Genomic DNA, 7,567 nt, shown 5'->3' on the forward strand with positions numbered 1-7,567 from the left:
GTACATTGGAACAAGGTACTATACTATAAAAGCAGGTCCTCCTTGCCCCCACTATTCTGGAAATGTAAATAATAAATTCAAGTGCCAAAGCAATTTCTGTGCCATTTTCCTCAAACACTTTTTCAGCACCTCAATGTTATTAGGTATACTATATGCTTGGTATGGCAGTAATTCTCTACGCTCACATCACTGTTCTGAGGATGTCAGATTTTTCACTACCAAATATCACTGGTGAAGCTAAGCTCTTTGGATGGTAAAGGTAAAAGAGAACTGTTTCTGTGAAATTCCTGGGTATCTTTCAGGGGATTACTAAGGGGTAGCTGTCCTTTGAGTAGTGTCAGAGGCAGGTTACAATAAGTGTGGTTGTCGCCTAAGGAAGGTACTGGCAAAGTGGTGGTTGGCAACTCATGTTTATAACCTCTGCAACAGTGCCTCATTTGCATTGAATCTGAAGGGTGGAAATTAGGGAGATCAGCTTGAGATGACTCCACAGAGGCTAAGGTACTGGTCATGGCAAGAGAGTGTATAGGCTGGAGTTCTCCAAAAAGTCCTTGTTCAGAGTCCAGAACATGGTACTGAGAAAGCACTTCTTTTTTCTTGAAGGGCATTTCATATACTAAATGCTTCCAAAACTTAGAGTTTAATTTGCTGCTTTTCGGTCCTTTCCACTTGATTAGTGACAGAAATTTGATGCTGTGCTTTAGTGAGCCCACTTCCTGGCAATACACCTTCTTTTTTAATTCTGTACAGTCAATCAAAATCACTTTGATTTCTCCACTGATTAGGATGTTATGGAGTCTGCTGCTCAATTTGAAAATACTTCGTCCTCATCTGAGCATATAGTCTGAAGTTAGCATGATAATAAGTCTTCTGCTTTTCTCAACACATCTTGTGAGATCTTCAATGCATGTTCCACTTGGGATCAGGTCTCTTTATGGAATGAAGAGTTTATATCCATACTGTTTTTTTAACATCTGGTAGTATTTCAAGAGCAAACTGCTATTCTTCAGAATTGTCACAGTCTAAACTATCTTGGTCCACTTTTGTGTAAGAGGTAAGCATCATATTCCTTGTTGTAATCAGTACTTTTATCACCTCCAAAATGCTGTCTGCAGTTTGATGTTGTAGCAATTGTAGATGGCCATGAGTAGTACAAAGAAGAAGGGTGCTTCCACACCTCCTGCAGCTCAGTTTTGTAGATTAACTCCTTTTTATGCAGCAGAACTCTGGCACATTGCCATCCATTTCGGTGCTCCATATGGCAGGTATAATTTGCCATGTCAGCCTCCACCACTGAATCAAAGATGAGTGCCAACTCAACTTCTTTTTCTCCAAGATGCTCTTTGAGTAGCCTTATTTCACCTTCTCTAATGTGACCAGCCAGTTCTTCAATAAACTTCTCCCCATTCATCCAGTAGATCATTGGCCCAGACTCTCCACTAAATCCAAAGAATGCTTAGCAAGGGATGTTCAGAGCTTTACCTTATCTCACAAAAAGAAATAGAAGACTGTAGCTCAGCTAGACTCCCAGTTTCTCCCCGTAATCCGTGCTCAGCTGGGCAGGTCTCCCCTGGTTCCCAGTACCATCAGCTGTGTTGCGGTGATCTCCGGTTCTTAATCCAAAACCACGTGGCACCACCTCACGGCCCACCAGCAAGAGTCCTTTCACCCCTTATCTTCCCGCACAGTCTGGCATTGTCCCTGTGTGTCCATTGTTTCAAATTCCTAAAAGAGCTCTGCATGGCTGTTACATCTTGCTTTCCTATTTCCTAAGCTATGAGGTCAAGGGAGCCCCCTCTCTGCTCCCAAAATTGCATGGTTATGCTCTGGATCACATATTTCTGAGAATGGATTTTTGGATCATACTTTTGAACTGAGTGAGTATTACTGGAGTTCTGTGAAATGACTGGATTTATAGAAGTGCTTGCAAATGATCAGGATGAACAGAAATTAATTATGGGACATAATAAAATGAAGATAAATATAACTTTTATAACCTTTAAAAATATTGCTAATTTTTAATCATTTGTTTTTCAAGAATAATAAAACTTCATGTTTCTTAAATCAAGTTGAGAAAGTATTCTTTCATAAGCAATAATGAGGCATTTGTATTTTTCTCCTTGCCTGATCTCTCTTGAGCTCTAGAAATTCTTTATGAGTATTGTTCTTTCCATGACAACATGTTCATTTGCATAAATTCAATAGAAATCTAATTTCTTCATCACAGGACATGTAGAGACAGTTTCCAATTTTGATTTTATTAATTAAGATTTGACTGGAATGTCATGTTATCACATGAGGGGGCAAACTCTGGTTGTCACCAGAAAGCCTTGAGAAACTGAGATTGACTTTTGAAGCCTATAGAAGCCCACTGGAAAAATAGCCTGATATTGTGTTTTGTCATGTGGTTCATAACAGTCTTTCCAGGTAAGGAGTGAGGGTTGCTTTCCTGAAAAGTAGCATAATGGAAAACTCAAGAACTTGAGGAATACAGGTACTGCAGGCAAAGCCTGGTAGAAAGTATGTTGTGGCTTGGCTTCTGAGCCCTGAGTGCTGACTGAAGTTCAACTTAAAGATTCCTTGTGTAATTTCCAGCAAAGCAGTCCTAAAGAACTTATATGATGAATTTCTATTCATGTTGTGTTTATACAAATGATCAGGGCAAATTGAAACTAGACTTAATTTAGTAAATAAATTGGTCTTGTTTTAGCTCTGATAAAAATGAGGATGATTTTAGAGAAAAATATGTTTCAATAAAATCTTTTATACACAATTATGGAAAGTAGGCTCTAATTCAGTGAATTTTCTATAAAATTTTATTTCTCACTTATGAACTAGACTGAGTCCTGAATTTCTCCAGTTTTCTTTCAAACTGTTTCATTTTTCTTTCATCCTTTGATTTGAAATTATTAAGAACTAGTCATGCAATGTCAATCATAGAGAATTTACCAGAAAACCTGATAATATCACCAGAGACATCTAAATTACAGATAAAGAGGATCTATCAGATTGTCATGCTTTAATTTCATTCTAGTAAAAGCCTTGCATTTGGGAGTCTTCTCATCTGACATTTGGAGACTCAGAAAGTGGTTTATGATTTCCTATGTTCATTAACCTTTGTGTTTCTGTTTTTATAGAATGTATACTATGACCTTGTTTAGCTTGTTTCTCTGTCAAATTCTTGGGGATTTTCTAGGTACATTCTGCAAAAACAACACCTTCCTTCTATGTGCTGGAATGCTTACTGCAGTGAGCAACGTATCAGACTATTGGGTCTGCACTAAATTTCCCACTGTTGTCTTTGCTGGACTGCCCTGGTAGATCCAACCTGTGAACCAGACACAATAGGACTGACAGCAAAGTTAGAAGGTTGCCAACCTCTTCTTTGGCAGATTCATTAAAAAGTGTTTTCTCTTGTGAGAGAACTGGCCAACTGTATTAAACCATAGCTCACATATGCAGTTTAGAATGGTATGGTGTGGCTGTCAACATGACAAATAGAAATATGACATCCCATACCCATATGTATTAAATGAAGAAACAGGACTGAAAATGAAACTGTGCAACTTATGAGGTGGATGCCAACAACCCTATGCAAAAATATTATGATACTGACTGCTACAGACTGTTGATGGAATTCCCTCATCCTAGTTCTCATTGGTTTTCTTATTACAATTTTAGCCTTAGGGCATACCTTCTACTATGTCTGTGGTAGATAGATAAAATACACCAAAGCTTTCACCATCCATGGACTCCCTGCTTGGAAAAACTGATGTGAAAATTATGAGGTAGAGGAGCAAAGTTGGGAAGGAGCTGAAGACATGGCTCCTTCCATCATCTGTGATAGAAGGCCAGCCAGGTGATCATTTACCCAAAGGAATGTGTATTGTTTTGGGAACAGATTGTAACTTCCTTCTTATCACCTTTTGGGGGTGGCTTCCTGTCCTGCTTCTTGGCCTTTTCTTTACATTGAGGTAATGAAGTTTTGAGTCATGTGTAACCATGTGCCTCCTTTGTCTAGGACCCCTTAAAACAAATCTCAGACACAGAAGTGTGTGGTCCTGTTTGCTGACCTGCCACTATCAGAGCTCCCTATAATGTGAGTAATAAAAGCAATGTCTATTCCACTCAGTCCTCCCTGTGGATTTTTTGCTTGTCCAAATGAACAGTTGTGATCCCCAAGCTTGACCTCCTGTGTTACACACACAGGTAATGATGGAATTGTATAAATAAATAAATAAATAAATAAATAAATAAACATCCCAGGAGCTATCTGAAATGGGTTGCAGTGGCCAAACTAGAAAAATTTCAGAAATAAAGTAAATAAAATAGTATTGGACTATTAACCAACTTTAGAATAAATATCCATTTGTCCACAATGATATAAATAAATAATTGGATAAATTATTTTTAATGAAATGAAAGACTAATCTTTCATGTATTAGAATTTTAAATAACTTAATACATACTCTGTCCTTAAAGAGATATAATTCTGCAGTGTGAATAGTGACTCCATTTCAAAGACTAATGTATGGAGTTAAGGGAAAAAGAATAATGTTATAGTGGAGAAAATTGGCAAGTATCGCTTCAGCTATGTGATGAAGATTAACATTAATGGGAATAATTATGTAGAGAGTTTAGGCCTTTTATGTGATGAGAATGACACTTTATGTCTGTATTCTTCCTTCCAAAATTGATAACTTCAATCTCACCATGAGAAAAATATCATGAAATCCCAATTGAAAGACATTCAACTGTCATAGCCCAGAGAAATCTAAAACTACATGATAAATAAATGTAATGTGATAGCCTGAATGTTATCATGGAATATGAAAAAAGAATTAGGCAAAAACTGTAACATGTGGACGTTAGTTAATTATAATGTACCAATATTAGTTCATTAATTGTAACTTGTGTACAATGGTCATGTAATATATGAGTACATAGGTAACTGGTCATGGATATTTGGGACTCTCTATACTACCTTATCAACTTTTCTTGTTGGGAAATGCCCTGTCTGGTTTCAGGAACTGTAACCCCTCTGACAGGCTGGAGGGCCCCAAAGCTGGAAAATAATCAGGGACACCTTGGATAAACAGGCTCCTGAGGAGATATAACCTGTTCCCCCTTGCACAGGCGTAGCTCCTGCCTCTGCTCTGCCATGTGATGATCATGACCTATGATGGGTAAGTTATCTCATGCAAGAGATGACAACCTATGACAGATTTTGATTGGGTATTGGCAGCAGACAAGAAATTGGAGGACATGGAGAAAGGGCAAAAAGGCCTGCATCCCTCGGCTTGGCTTGGACATGGTTGGAGCCCTCATTCTAGCGGAACGAAGTCTCCTTGTCTTTTGGTGACTCTCTCCCCTCGCCTGGCTCTGGCTTTGAAACAATACCAGAGTAAGTCTTAATTCAGATCTGGCAGTTCCCAGAGAAATCAGGCCTAAAAGTAAATTCTTTAAAGTATGCTTTGTTCTTCCCTCAGAAGCTCTAGCCAGCTCATGCTGGAAAGGAAATTTACATTATTCACAGACCCTAATGCTATACTGTTAGGCACTCTTGGGTCTACTACGCTCTCATGTTTAGTTGTCGGTCTTGTTTATTAGTCTCCTCTCATACCCATGTAAATCGGTGTGTTCCTGCCATTTGTTTTCTTCAAAACATCACCCATTCTCTGTGAAGATTAACATACTGATGTAATGAGATAACCTGTGCATTCCTATTACCTAGCCCCACTGATAACCTTTTCAATAAAAACTTTTCAACAAAGGGACTCTGGGCCTTCCCAGCTGGAGGGAAATGTCCCATGTCCCCTCTCCTGGCAAACAGAGAAGTGTTTGCGACAACTGGTGTTTATTCCCCCTGACCATGACATCCCCAGGACGGGCTCTGGGGGATTCAGAGTCCCCAATTCCATCTCAGATGGCCCCGGAAGATAACCCTCAGATCCAGGAGTGCCACACACCCCCCGACCCCCATCCCGCTGGCAGTTGCTGCCTGCATCTAGGAAGCACCTAGGACGAGCGGTGATCCGCAGTGGTGCACCCCGCCTCTACACTGCGCTACATTTTCTGTAAATTTAAATCTGTTCTAACAAAAATCTACATAATAAAAGTTACTTAAAGATATTTTGATATCTTGACAGGATGAGAATATATGTAAAATATAGATTTTTCCCCAAGTAGTAGTAGACCTAAAAAAGTAGTATGTACATAAACAAATCCCCTTAATATCCTTACTTTTTTCCAGAAGCAATTGGAAATATCAAAATCTCCTTTAATATTTTTGCACAGAAACATAATTTAATACTGATCTAAAATTTACATCATTAAATTGTGTTATTTAACTAGTTTATAAGCATAGAAAAGCTCTTTGAAAGTGATAACTAACCCAAACCATTTAGCATCTAAAAAACTGTTCAGATAAGTAAGTCTGTCTAACATATTTTTCAGTTTTGCATATATAAATCCATTTATAGTCACTGAGAAATGTGAAAAATTACATGGCTTAATTCAGAACCACCCAAGCTGCTAATATTTTATGAAGAAGAAAGCACTGGACCTCTAGTCTTTCACCACAGCCAACAAACCTAGAGTAACTGAATGACAAGACAGTAAAATGATGACATTATTTTCCCATTTTATTTTGTCATGTAAGAATGTTCTGAAATACAAATTATATTAGAACAGAGAATGAATGCTACTTAAGTAAATACTCTAACTGTGTCCTTATTGATTGTAGCAAATTGAGTGAGAATCATTTTTGGTTTAAACAGCGCCCTATCATAGAAAAGAAAAATAAAATATTTAAGATTTGTGTTTCAAGACTCCTGAACTGAGTACAAAGACAAAGGGAATGAACACAATCAGATGTGAACTGTCTGGAGAAAAAAATAAAGCATCTAAATCTTTAAATGGTTTCAGAACTTGATTAACCCCTCAAAAAATAATTATTTCAACCCCTGCCCTTTTCTTTTAGTTGAAACATGCAGACACACACACACACACACAATAATTGAATTTGAAAACGTAATGTCCAGGGTAGTGATTGCTGGGCGGAGGGGAGTGTGTAAGGGGACTACATGGGAATGGAGAAAAATACAATAAAGATTATGTATTTAAGATAAAAGAAAAAGAAAATGTAGTGTCTATTTTTGTAATAATTCTGTATTAAATGTATTTATGGAGCATTATATAGATCATCCAATCCATCTTTTGATGAAAAAGTAAAATAATACATAAAAACATCATTTTTAATATTTTGAAGCAAATGACAAATGCATGAAAAAGTGCACTAATGTTTTCACTCTAAACCACAGGTGCTTTACTAAGAAATAAAGCAATCATAGCTCCTGTTTAATTAAGTTTATAATAGCTGCAATTAAGTGGAAATACTCTAAGTAGTAGAGATTAATTTTGGATAATTAAATTTTAAAAATATGCAAGAATGAAAAGAAAATTTATTATCCTCAATAATCTTAAAGAAAAGACCACTTATTTCATAAACATCTTCATCCTGCTAACTAGTAGAATGCTATAAAATATAAGAAGCTGGGTCAAAATG

At 37.3% G+C, this 7,567-nt stretch overlaps 1 pseudogene; it reads right to left on the minus strand.

Annotated features, from left to right (window-relative positions):
* Positions 1-215: 215 nt before the first annotated feature.
* Positions 216-3,749, minus strand: LOC129081037 (X-linked interleukin-1 receptor accessory protein-like 2; annotated as a pseudogene).
* Positions 3,750-7,567: the final 3,818 nt, after the last annotated feature.

Source organism: Pteronotus mesoamericanus, unplaced genomic scaffold, assembly GCF_021234165.1.
Source record: "Pteronotus mesoamericanus isolate MK-2021 breed Mesoamerican mustached bat unplaced genomic scaffold, CSHL_Meso_final contig_94, whole genome shotgun sequence".
Taxonomy (NCBI): Eukaryota; Metazoa; Chordata; class Mammalia; order Chiroptera; family Mormoopidae; genus Pteronotus; species Pteronotus mesoamericanus.